The sequence below is a fragment of the Rhinolophus ferrumequinum genome, chromosome X (assembly GCF_004115265.2).
Source record: "Rhinolophus ferrumequinum isolate MPI-CBG mRhiFer1 chromosome X, mRhiFer1_v1.p, whole genome shotgun sequence".
NCBI lineage: Eukaryota > Metazoa > Chordata > Mammalia > Chiroptera > Rhinolophidae > Rhinolophus > Rhinolophus ferrumequinum.
This window is the reverse complement of record NC_046284.1, coordinates 113,251,285-113,265,155: the sequence shown is the minus strand read 5'-3', so window position 1 is coordinate 113,265,155 and position 13,871 is coordinate 113,251,285. Positions and strand designations below refer to the sequence as shown.

Sequence of the window (13,871 nt, the reverse complement as noted above, 5' to 3'; positions counted from 1 at the left end):
GACTAGCCCTGCCAGGGCTGGTGGACGACAGCTGGACTTGCCCAGAGCATGCCAGGCCAGGAATGTGTGGGTAGCAAAAGAGCAAAGCCCCACCTGGTGCCCTCTCAGGGAAAGGTTAAGCAGGCCCCGCCATGATGGTGCACAGTGTTTTAGCCATAGTGTGGTCTGCTCTTGAGTTTGGGAGCTCTTGTTTTATGAGGTTTTTATTTTACAGTTTTGTGCCTCCTGGTCACCAGTTTGTTTTTCACAGCTGCTTGTGAGCAAGGCAAAGATAACAGCATCTAAAAATAGCCCTGCGGCTGGAGAGGCAGCTTAGCTTGACCCCACTATTACAAGGATGGGGTCTCCCTTCCCAGCTGCATGAGGGTGAGCGAAACTTTGGCCCCCCAAGCAGCCTGACACCAGGTCCACACATCCTTCAGAACAGTTCAGCCTCCAGTCTCCAGGCAGGACAGGGAGGCTGGAGTGCTGGTCTGTGTAAGAAGGGCAGCAGCTCATCCATTCGTAGTGAGACCCAAAGGAACTGGACTGCAAGATTGGGGGATGGGAGCCTGGACAAGTACCCCTTCCCTGTCCCCAGACATGGGCATCTACAGCTTTACATTCACTCTGAGTTCCACCCAGCCATATATATGGGGCTTTCTCCTCTGTGCTTCAGGGGCCAGCAGGCCACTCCCCCCAAAGGAGTTTGGCCCAGAATACAGAGAGAGGAAAGGGTCCATGGTAGTGCTTAAATCATTCCAGCTTCCTCTGTGTGGGTGGTAGCTGGTGTGCCGCTCTTTCCTTTCCAATGGAAACTCCTGGACGGTTGAGTGAGGAACCTCTTCTTGATAAGCAATAGGTACCTAGTCTGTCTGAAGGGGGCCACCCCCAGCTCATCGGGAAGGTACCACATGGAATGGAGACTTTTCAGTGATTGCAGTGGAAGCTCAGGTCTCCTTCTGTGGGTCCTGGACCCCAAGAGCCTGCTAGGCCTCCCCCATTATTTATTTTCCAAAGCCGTCATTTACTCCATGTTAGCCTTTTCTTTGGTGGCAATGTCCAGCTTGATGAAAAAAGGTCCCCTCTGTTCTTGATTTGGTTGAACAATGGAAAATTTTTTTTTTGCAAAAATGCATCAGTAAGTGCTGAAAAAATGGAAATGCTTAATTTTTCTACAGTGAAAGAAACAAACTAAAGCGCGTGAGAATTTAAAAGGGAAGGTGTGATTCCCTACCATCAGTTCTCTGTTCAAGATAGAACCTACCAGGTGATTCTCCTTTCCCTTTCAAAGTGAATTTTGATGCTTAAATGTTACCTTTACTTTCTATAGGTAATAAATGTAATCACTGAGAAAATAATAAGATAGAGGGCTTGATTTGAGGGAAGGAAGAGACCAAGAAATAGAAAGCACCTCTGAGAAATCCATCATTCCTCTAGTCTTCCAGTAGACCTGAAAATAGTTGCTGGTTTGTCTTCTAAATGTTCCCAATTTTTGTGTTCCCTCTAGATATGCAAGATTACTGAGGATTCAGTGTACCCCAAAGGCCCAGTCCAATAGTAGCTAACTCTTTGGCCCACTTAGAAGACTAGATGGGAAGACCATGAGTTGGGATTCAGCTTTATAAAGATGACTTGGCTCTGCCTGTAGCAAATAAGATGTCAGTGAACCCCTGCTCTGAAACAGAAAGGGGCTGCTTCCTTTTGAAGCTCAGAACCTGAATCAGCAATTAACTAGAGACTCTCACTGAGTGTATTGGTCAGAGAAAGCTCAATACTGTAACAAGCCCCAAATCTCAGGGGTTTAACACAATGCAGTTTATTTCTATTGCATCAAGTCAAATACACTTTTGGCTTGTGATGACAAGGAACTTAGTGTCATGCCGTCTTGGGGCTCTAACCTCCCGTAGCACCTCGGAGTCCTGCCTGGGTTCCTCTGCATCTAGTCAGCAGGAGGTGAAAGAGAGAGCATGGAGGATCGGAAGTAGCACACCTCACCCCCACCTACATTCCGCTGGCCAGCATTCAACCACACGACCACATCTAACTGCAAGGGAAGCTGGGAGTTCTGTGCCACAGCAATAAGCTCTCTGACATGAAAACCCCCTTTTTTAGCTCTACTTTTGGATTTGGATTTGGCTCTGGACAAGTCATGTGGTGAAATACAGATTTCCATCTTAAGAATGGTGGTCATTCCACCTGCTCTTTCCTGTCTCACAGGGATTTGGAAAGGTATTGAGACATAAAACGCTCCTAGAGGGACCATCTGGTCTAGCCTCTTTAAGCAAGGTCATTGTCATTATCCCCATGTTATAGATCACTTGCCCAGTGTGACACAGCTAGTTTACTACAGGGCTGGAATCAGAACCTAGATCTCCTTCTCTTAGCTCAGTGTTCTTTCCACCATACTCGGTTCACCCTACCCTCTCATGAAAATGGTTATATAGGATATACTTTCAAGAAAGCTGATATGGAGTCATTGGGCAGCCTTTCATCTTGTATAATCACTAAAAACAGCTATTCACATTATTTAAAATCCATGTGAGTTTTTTTTCCAATTCTTACTATAGAACCACTTATAGTCAGGCTCAGAATAGCCAGACACTGTTCTATGCCCTATACATATATTAACTCATTTAATCCTCACAGTAACCCTGGGAGGTACGGACTGTTATTATCCCCACTTTATAGATGAGGATGCTGACGCACAGTGGGGTTAAGTAACTTGCCCATGGTTTTACGGCTAACAAGTGACAGATCTGGGATTTGATCCCAGGCGATCTGGCTGCAAAATCCAGCCCTGGATTATGTCACTACGCTACATCTCTGATCTGGTGTACTCGTGTCCGGCCTTCTCTGGTGTGTCCAACTGACACGGGCCCAGATGCTTAGGATTTAATATTCTGAGTTTCTTCTCTTAGTGAGTGACCTTGAAGGTCTGATAGGGAGTCATTTGTAAATTTGCTGAGGCATGAATTTGAGCCCTAAGCTTATGAAATTGATACACAGGATTGAGCTATTTAGCTAGTGAGGGAGCTCAATCCCCAACCTCCTGCCCCAATAGCCCAGCGAGGCTTTTTTTTGTTCTCATTTAAATTTTTTGGTCTACTCATCACTGGTTAGGCACTAACTATTGTGAAGTCATAAAAATGTTTGTTTCCTTGTGAAAAGAGGCCATCTAATGAGGAAGGACTCTAAGTGCAAGGTTAAAAGGCAGTTGATTGGTAAGGGTGGGGCAAGGAGAGCACAGTCACTTGACTCTTGAGAAAATTGCTACTTGGGGCTATTTTGTCTGTCTGTGATTGCATAAGAAACCACCCCAAAACTTACTGATGGAAGACACAACAGCCAATCCATTGGTTTAAAATTCTGCAGTCTGGGATGGGCTCACTAATCTTGCTGGTGGAGGCTAGGCTCAGCTGGGATTCTGGGCTCGCTCTGTGTCTGTCTCTTTCAATGTAGTCTCAGGGCTTCTCCCTCTCCATGCAGCCTCTCCACGAGGTCTCTCTGCATAGTGTGTCCAGCAGGGTAACTGGACTTCCTAACTAGCAGTATAGGGTTCCCAAAAGCACAAAGGCAGAAGCTTCCAGGACTTCTCGAAGCTGGGCCTGTGATTTATTTTACCAGTAGAATGAGGTAAGTCCCACACTCAAGCCAGACTCCAAGGCAGAGAATTAACCAAGGTTGTGAGTCTCAGGAGGCATGGAAACAGACGACCAGAGTGGTGAAGGCTGAAGCTTCTGGATTTACAAATCTGAGGACTCCCAAATGTCTCAGGAGAAGTTGACTGTACATTAAAATGTACGTTAAATAAAATCCATCCTTTTACTCCAGTGGAGAGAGGCTGTTATGTATGCATGGATCTTTCTCCATCCCCAAGTTAACGAGCCATTTATGCCCGTGAAAGCACCAAGGCTGTAGATGTGACTGCCCAAAAGGAAAGAGAACTGAAGTGTGTGATTTCTGCTTTCTTGCCCCTCCCATACTGTGTCTCAAAGTTATCGATTTTTAGAAAGGTATCAGCACCCACCCTCAGACAGAAAAATTAAGGATAGTTTCTGAAAAGTCAGGAGCATACCAATTGGATCAGGAGACAAGACTATTTCCAATCTCCATCTACTCTTTCCCAGCAAGTCACACATTCCGAGGTGACTTAGCATGCAGAACAGAAGCCCCTGGCTGCCTCAGGAGGTAGAGCGGCTCTCCTGCAGAAATAGGTTAGTAAGTTCAATCATCAAGGTTCTACTTCAGATCATTTCCCCCAAGCCCTTGAATCACTATAGCCAGTGGGATGCAGGGGCTCCTTTGATGCACCACCCACATCCCCCTTCCTCATCATTCCCCAAGTACTCATCCATCAGAGCTGGGCACTGGTGGCTGACAGCTCACAGCCAAGTCCCTCTTTTGGGAATTGTCCTTGGCCCAAGACAGCCACTTTGCCCAACATCACACCCTTTCCCAGTTCAGCACACTTCCAATGACTGGTCACCTTGCCTCAATTCAGGATTCTGCAGGGCCATCTCAGCTCCATCGCTCCCCCATGGGATTGGCCGAGCCTTTGTTGTGACTGTATCACAGCCCAACTTCTCTGCCCAGTCCTGCTTAATTCCTCCATAGGAATTGATCCAAAGAGCAGTTCCTACTAAGCTTCCCCCACACCAGTGTCTATCTCAAAGTCTACTTCCGGGGAACCGGGTTACTTCCTACTACAGGTTAGGCCACTGTAGCACACATAGAAGCAGAACATACAGCACAGGCCTTCTCAGTTGGGAAGAGATGATAAGTACTTAAGCAACAATAAGAGAAAATGAGCAAATATAATGTAACAGTCCTAAGTCTGATGCCTCAATGATTTTTCTCCCTCCTTACTCTACCCCTCACAACTTCCCCCAAAGTTATTTTTTTTTAGGGGATGGGTAATTCATGACATTGATTATATGGTTAACAATTGTGCTTAAGCGCTCTCCCACCTGATTATTTCTTCCTTTGGGCATGGCAGTGGCAATCAAAATTTATCTTTCAAATTAAGGCTATAATTATATTTTGATAAAGATCTAGCAATTCAATGAGAATGAAATTTTGAGGGTTGCCAGGATACGGATGACTCTGGGTTATAGAGAAGGGTTTGCATGCAGAATACTAATAAGTGGTTCAGCACTCTTATCTAGACCTTTCCAATAGCGTCTGATAATGCAGGCCCATCAAGTACTGTTTCTCTGCTATTATTCTAGGAGGATAAAAGCGATGAAAGATAAAAGCAGGGTTTTATGAATGAAAAGGTGATTCATCAGATGTCTTTTGGTCTCTCACCAAAGTTAAGAAATAGAGTAATAATTATGTGATGTTACTTCAAAATATAGGAGACAAAAGCTTTCTTATTTCCTTGCCTCCTCTTTTATTGTAAATAAAAGCAAGATGTCTTAGATATTGGGTTATTGTTTTGTGTTGGGAGATAAGGACCTGTGTTTGCAATGGTGTTACTCTCAGGAAAATAGAAGCAGTGGAAATGTGTATGATGTCATATTCTCATTTTTCTTTACCTTCTTTCCCTTTTATACTATCTGATTATTATTCATTCATTCAATAAATATGGTATCCCAAGTATTGTGCAGGTCCTGCTGAGGGATCTAAGAAAGTTTAAAATGGATAACCACATACGAAAATAAATACGTGTAACAATACAATACAGTAGCATCCAACATGGCTTTTGGGGGAGGTGGAGGTGGTAATGTTTTCTTTTTTTATTGAGATATCACTTGCATACAATTAAGTTCTGTACAGGTCTTATGTGTTGAGTTCAATGAGCTCTGACATATACATTTGTGTAACCACTCCCGAAATAACATACAGACAGGCACACCTCAGAGATATTGCAGGTTCGGTTCCAGACCACCTCAATAAAGAGAGTGACACGCATGCTTTGGTTTCCCAGTACATATAAAAGTTATGTTTACAGTAGTCTATATGCTGTAGTCTGTTAAGTGTGCAATAGAATTATGTCTTTAAAAACAATGTACATACCTTAATTTAAAAATGCTAACCATCATCTGAGCCTTCAGCAAGTTGTAATCTTTCTGCTGGTAGAGGGTCTTGCCTTTAATTTGTGAAAAAAGCCACATCTGTGAAGTGCAATAAAGCAAAGCACAATAAAATGAGGTATGCCTGTATGGTACATTTCCATCACCCCCAAATTTTTAGTACCCCTTTCCAATCTTCCACCTTTTTGGCAACCATTATTCTGATTTTGATCACATAGATTAGATTTGCCTGTTCAAAAGCTTCATGTAAATGGAATCATATAGTATGATTTTTTTAAAAATGCCTGGCTTCTTTCATTCAGCATAACATTTTTGTAATTTACCCATGTTGTTGCATGTATCAGTAGTTTCCTTTTATTGCTGAGCAGTAATCCATTGTAAGAATATACCACAGTTTGTTTATCCATTTAGTTGGGCTGTTTCCAGTTTGGGGCTATTATGAAAAAAGCTGCTAAGAATATTTTTGTACAAGTCTTTCTGTGGATTTACATTTTCATTTCTCTTGGGTAAATATCAAGGAGTGAAATTGCTTAGTCATAGGGTAAGTGTATGTTTGGTTTTATAAGAAACTGGCAGAGATTCTTCCCAAAACGGTTGTACCATTTTACACTCCTACCAGCAATGCGTCAGAGTTCTAGTTGCTCTGCATCCTCGCTAACACTTGGTATGTAAGCAGTCATTCTGGGGGATATGAAAGGGTATCTCATTGTGGTTTTCATTTGAACTTCTCTGATGACAAAAAGCGTTGAATACCTTTTCGTGTGCTCACTAGACATTCATACGGCTTCTCTTGTGAAATGTCCAGCTAAGTCTTTTCCTCATTTTTAATTGGGTTCTTGGCTTTTTGTTATTGATTTGTAGCAGCTCTTTATATACTCTGAAAATTCTTTGTCAAACGTATGAATTGTAAATATTTATTCCCAGTCTGTCTTGCCAATTTATTTTTTAATGGTGTTCTTTTGATGAGACATTTGTAAATTTTGACAAAGTCCAATTTGTCAGTATTTTTTAAATGGCTAGTCCCTTTTGAGCCCTGTCAGAGAAATATGCTTCCCTTGAGTTCATGAAAATTTTCTCATGCAATTTCTTCTAGAGGTTTTATAGTTCTACCTTTTATGGTTAAGTCTATGATCCTTCTGTAATTCTTGCATAGGGGTGAGGAGTGAGGTAGGGCTCGAAACTCATTTTTCCCCATATGTATTATTCAGTTGTTCCAGAACCATTTGAACAACAAACAAACAAACAAAACCCTTTCTTTTCCCCCGTTGAATTGATTTAATGCCTTTTAAAAAAAAAATCAATCAACTGTATGTGTGTGGGTCTATTTCTGGACTCTTTCTTCTGCTCCATTGGTCTCTATATATCTACTCTCTTGCCAAAACCACACTGTCTTGACCTCTGTGGATTTATAGTAAGTCTTGAAATCAGGTAGTATAAATCCTCCAAATTTGTTCTTCTCTTTCAAGATTATTTTAGCTATTCTAGAACCTATTTATTTACATATATGTTTTAGAATCAGCTTACCAATTTCTTGAAAAAATGCTGGGGTTTTGATTGGCCATTGATTTGAATCTAATGATGAATTTGGGGAGAATGGACATCTTTAGCAATGTTGTGTCTTCTAATCCCCGAATATAGGATAGCTTTTGATCATAGGTCTTTAATTTCTCTGAACAGTGTTTGGCAGTTTTAATGTAGATGACTCACTCATCTTTTGTTAGATTTATCCCTATGTTATCTGATATGTTATGATATTGTAAATGATATTCCTTTTTATTTAATTTTCCAATTATTACTAGTATGTATATAGAATAAATAAATATAATTTATTTTTATATGTTGACCTTATATCGAGTGACTTCTAAATTCCCTCTTTAGTTCTAGCAGTTTTTGTAGAGTTCATAGGGTTTTTAACCTACACAATTATATTGTCTAATAATGACAGTATTTACTACTTCCTGTTTTATCTTTATGTATTATTAAACTGGTGAAAGTAGATGTCTTGATTTCTTCCCACTCTTAGGGGAAAGCAGTTAATGTTTCACCATTATATATGATGTTAGCTATAGATTTTTCAGAGATGTCTTTCATCAGATTTTGGTATCAAGGTTATACAGGCTCCATTCATACAATGAGCTGGGAAATGTTCTCTCCTCTGTTTTCTGAAAGAATTTGTGTAAATTGGTATTATTTCTTCCTAAAATGTTTTATGGAATTCACTGGTGAAGCCATCTGGGTTGGGAATTTACTTTGTGGTAAGGGTTTTGATTAAGAATTTAATTTCTTTAAGAGATGTAGGACTATTTATATTTTCTATTTCTCCTGTGTCCCTTGCTAGATTTTTCTTTGAAATAATCATCCATTTCATCTAAGTTGTTGAATGTATTAATACTGTAGACTGGAGTAGGCAGAAAGGCCAAAGATACCACTTGCAGTGGGACTTTCAAGAGAAGAAGGGAATTGAGCAGACAAGGAGGAGAGTCCTAGGGAAAGAATGGTATGAGAAAAGACTTGGGAGTGGGATCTGTGATGGTGTGCATTTTTGGACATGGTTTATGCCAGTCTGGTTGAAAGAGAAGCTTTGGGTGAAGGAGAAGTGAAAAATAATGTTCGAAAAATAGCTCAGAACTGGATCAATGCCAAATGGAGGAGTTTGGACCTTTTGTAGGCAATGGAAAAACTCCTAGATGGTTTTCAAACAGGTGCATGACCTGTAGAAATGGTACTTCAGAAGGATTGATTTGAAATAATGGGCTGGTAGAAAGGAGAGAGTAGCGGTAAATGTGGTTCTTTTAGAACTAGTGCAGGACGCAGGGGTGAGCGCTGCCTAGATGAAAGGAGTCTGATAAAGAATGAAACTAAGGGAGAGTATAGTGCTTGACGTTCCTAAAGGTAAAGGCTTCTGAATATTTATTTACCTGCACACAATGCAATGTTATGCACCTAGTACACACTTATCACAGTATGATTATTGTCTCTGCTTCTATATCAACCTCCTCATCTAGACATCTAGTTCTTCCAGGAGAAGAACCCAAGGTTGATGCACTTTAAAGTACTAGCCGTGTAGTAGACAATACCAAGTGAATGAACGACATCGGAAAGTACAAATGAAGAAACGAATGAATAGGCAGAGTAAAGGAAAAGTTTATTACTCAGGATAGACTGCACTATGCTGTGATAACAGATAAACTAACAAAGCTCAGTGCTTTAACACAATACAAGTTCTATTTCTTCCTCACACAAAGTCTGATGTAAGTCTAGAACATGTACTCCCCATGCAGTGGAGGGAAAGAGAGGCTCTTGGGATGTTTTGTAAGGACCAAGCCTCAGTGTGGTGTACATGACTTCTGCCCACATCCCACTGGCTAGTAGTCAATAGTCTGTCATTTGGCCCCAATTGAACTGCACAGGAAGTGGGAAAATTAGATGGGCACTCAGAAGGACAATTAAAAAGGAGTAAAAGGAGCCCTAAAAATGTCGTGATTGCTCTGAGCCAGAGACCTAAGCCCAAGAGACACGAAGGCCGTTACTGAGGACCACCCGCGTAGACCAACACCAGTTCTGCCAATGGAGCTCAGTCTCCCTGGTCTGCCTCTTAGGCTTTAATAGGTATCACCTCAGGGCTTGCTTATTGCTAACTAATTTTTAGATGCCAACTCCTCCAGAAGGAACTGTGAGCAGAATGAAGCACTAATAGACTCCGCCGTCAGTTACCCGGTAGCTCTAGCCAGAAGCACAAATGGAGAGAGGAACGATGTGGGTCAGGGCAGGGAGTTTTGATGATGAACCTCCCAGGACGCAGCAAAGCAGTCCTACTCCGGGAGGCATCTGCACTAAGCTCATGCCAGCTGCCTAAAGAGAACTCCACATCCTCTCTGATCTGGAGTCTCCTGTTCTAGATCAAAGTAGCTGCCTCGGCAGGGCTCAGGATACATGGCGAAGGCACAGTAGCCATGGCACTCGGGACTCACTGCTGGGGTGTGTCAAGTGTAGCCAGAGGTGTGACGTGAATACCTCATCTGCCGCAGGAGGGTGAAATAGGAGGAAGAAAATTACCTCCCTGGGCTGAGTTGTAGTTACTGTTTGGTTTTCAGAGCTGATGTGAGGGTCAGAGAAGATGAAGGCCAAACAAATGGCATGAAGTTTGGCACATAATAGGTTGAGAGGAGGTGTCATTGATGATAATGAGGATGGTGATGGAGTGAGAGAAAATAAGTCTCCTATGTTTTACAAAGATTGGGGGAGGGATGCTAGTGCAGAGAGCCTGCTGCCTCCCCCCGGAGGCTGCCTCCCTACGTAGAACTGTGCATAATATCCCAGCTCCCCTTCGCCCATAAGTGGTGGACACATTTAAATAGAGTGACATAGAAAATGCAGATAAAATGGCAGAACTCTCAGAAAATGAGCCGTCAGAGAAATGAGAAGTGTTCCAACTGGATGAAATAGTGAAAGAAGGGATTAAAGGAGATATTGTAGCTATAAAATTAGGAAAGTAAGGAAGATATGTTCTCATGCCCTTTCCCTCTGTCATTCTGTTCCTGCACTCGGGCTTCGCTGTTTTTCACTCACACGTGTACCCACACAGGGGCCTTTGCTTTTTCTGTTCTCTATGCTTGGAATTCTTTTACCACACATTTTTCACTTAGCTCCCCCCTTCATGGGGTAAAGTGTTTGCTCAAATGTCACCTTGGCAGAGATGTATTAGTTTGGGTTCCCCCGGAAGTAGACCCTGACACGAGGATTGGAGTACAAGTGGTTGATTTGAGTGGTAAGTCCAGGTAACACCTGTAGGGGTGTAGGGAAGTGCAACAGAAGAGGGAATGGACCCAATAAAGGTGCGCTATCAGCAGTCACCACGCAGTCAGCTGGAGCTCAGTCCTGCTGAGGGATTTTGGACGAGGTGAGGACTACACTTCTGAGTTAGCTTAACCTCAGAGGAGGGCATCTGTTGTTGGTGATGGCTGCTCCCAATGCGTGGATTCTCTAATACTTCTTGCTTGCCCTGCTTGTGGGCCAAGCATTCTTCCATTGCCAGGAAAAAAAAAACCACCCTCAGGCAGAGAGTCTTAAGGGGTCACAGGGCCCACCTGTTGGAGTATCGAGGTGAATGCTAAGGGGATACTGGCAAGGCGCTGAGCTTATCTGCTACACCACCCTCTCCAAAAGAGCGACCCTGGCATGCTTTGTTTCCTTACCGCACTGGCTTACTTCCTCACAGAACTTATCCCACCTGACATTATATCTGTATATTTCTTTGTCATCTGTCTCTCCCACTAGAAAACATGCTCCAGGAGGGCAGAGACCTCCTATGTCTCTCAATGTCTCAGGCAAGGATAGTATTCAGTAAATGCTCAGTAATTATTTGTTGAATGAATGAGTATTCAGAGAAAGATGGAAACTTGTTGACATCACTGTTATCTTCAGCACGTGAAAGTGTGGGAGAAGCGGGACAGAAATAAGTCGCAGAAACAAAGGTGAACATTACACAGTGGAGGGCTATGGCAGGTGCATGATTAATATTTGTTGAGTAAGTAATGTCATTGTTTTTTGTAGTTGTTGTTTTTTAATGGATAAAAGACAGAGAATGACTTGTCATTCCAGTTTCTTGGTCTGATTTTTCTGGATACTCAAGTATTTCATTATTGTCATGGTCATGAGAGCTATGACTTTTGCCCCATATACCAAATGGTAAAAAACCAACAACAGGAGTTTCTTTACAGGCTGGAAAATGTAATATACCTAAAAAAAGACAGGCTAGTCTTGGTTTAGTAGAGGGCAACAGGGAAAGGAGTGTGAAGGGGGCAGAGAAAGAAAGTGGGGTAAGAGAGTGATAGAAAATGTGCAGTCCAGGGAAGCAGCAGGCAAAGGAAGGGCCTAACAATATTTGAGTCCTCACTAACAATTGAATATTCAACTGGGATTTTCTTAATTTTTGAGATGCGCCTTTTGGGGTCTATCCCACCCCAAAGCCCTAAATCCATACTTCTTACTAAAAAGGCCTTGATAGTCCCACAGTTCAGACCCTGAACTATTTGTTCCTGGCCACTGGCTTGAATCTACCCCAGGAGGAGGGAACTTCTAGAGTTTGTTATCCCTGAAAAAGGCAGTTTGCTTGGACAGCCTCAGTGGATCCTGCTCTCTGTGGATTTGCAGAAAACCCTACCACAGAAGACCGGTGTTTCTGGAATGGGCTTTAGCCACTAGCCAATATTTAAACACAACCTGGGAGGGCACAACGTAAGGTGATACAATGGTGATAGGCCTGAGAATCTAGACAGCTCTGCATGTCACTTGTCCCAGGTGGCTTTTGTTCTGCAAAGAACAAACTTTTACCTGGTTGGGTAAAGGCAAATAAAAGTTGTGCTTACCATAGCTACTGGTTTGACAGCCTTTAAAAGAAAGTTAAAAAAAAGAGCCAGGACATTGGCTGAAACTCACTCTTAAATAAAATGAGATTCCCAAGTTGGGCTTATGGTATAGCCCATTTCTTTCCTTATCTGGCTCTTTTGCCAAATTGGCCTGGCCTTGGTGTCTCTGATCAATGAAGCTCAGCACTGTAACCCTCAAAGTTGATTCTGGAGGAGGAGGGCACTGTGAAGGTGAGAGCCCATGTGGGGTTGGGCAACTTGCTCTGAGGGCACTGACAAGGCATCTCAGTATGGACTAGCCACAGTCACTGCCTGGTACCCATGCATTGCCTAAGGATTTGCCCTGAAGAGAAATCGAGCACAGTGTTTTGGCTAACTGAGTGCTTATAGCTTTCACTGGGTAGGTGACTTAGGGAGGTTTGTGTCAGGATGAAGAGTGACTCTGCCTGTAGAATTCTAGAGATAATTTGGAGGTAGAGTTTTGGAAGAAAGAGCAAATGAGGGGAGGAAGCCAGCACCTAGCACAGCAGCAGGAAAGCAGAGCCCTATTTAGCGTGTGCTCCCGCACAATCCTCATTTCTGTGGATGCCCCGAAGCGACTCGTAATTCAGCCTGACTTCTATGCATCTGGTTTTCAAGGAAAAGCTTTTGTTAATGCTGACTGTAAATTGAGGGGGTGGCTTTAGAGATGTTTCCTGAAGAACAAAACCTTTGGCAGATTATTTCCAAAGCATACCAGCATATTTAACAACATTAAATAACCTTATTCATTCAGCAAGCAAGCATTAATTGAGCACCTACAATGTGCCCAATACTGTCTCTGGTGCTGAGGTATATAGAAGAAATACTCTGTCCTGTAAAGTATACAATCTGACAGGGAAATAAGCAACTACGACAATGTATGAGGTAGTGCTGTCATATTAACCCTGGACCCACCAATTCAGAAATGATCATAATTTGGGAAAGGATTGAGATAAGGATTCTATTTGTGGTAGTCTAGAAAACATGTCTCTTAAGGAAACTAAAAGACAAGAGATGAAAGCATTGACTAGTCCCCCTACCTAAAAATACAAATGACTTAAAGGGCCATAAAAGTATCCATTGACATGATATAGCAGTGAAAGCAGAATCTCACTTCAATGAGCAGATAAGATATCAAAGCACTCCCCTCTGAAGGGCAAGCCTCTGACTGCACTGTTGCCATATGAGTTCAGGGGATGGAAACTACAGGAAGGAAAAGTGAACTGAAAGTTCAAAGGGAAATGGTAATACAATAGGAACCATGTCCTAGGCTGAGAAGGGGCCAAATAAGTAGCTATGGCAATGATACAGGAACTTCAGTGAATTAGTGTAATGTGAGCTGCTGTAACAAATAACCTCCAATAGCTCAGTGGCTTAATAAAATTCAGATTTATTTCTAATTTGCATAATTCCAACGTGGATCTTTCTTCATTCGTGGGTAGCTCCTCTCATACCCAGAGTTCAA

At 42.4% G+C, this 13,871-nt stretch overlaps 1 protein-coding gene across 5 annotated transcripts in view; it reads left to right on the top strand.

The window, feature by feature from the left end:
* Positions 1-13,871, top strand: part of NHS (NHS actin remodeling regulator) — a 347,739-nt gene that overhangs the window by 273,283 nt on the left and 60,585 nt on the right. The window lies entirely within an intron of this gene.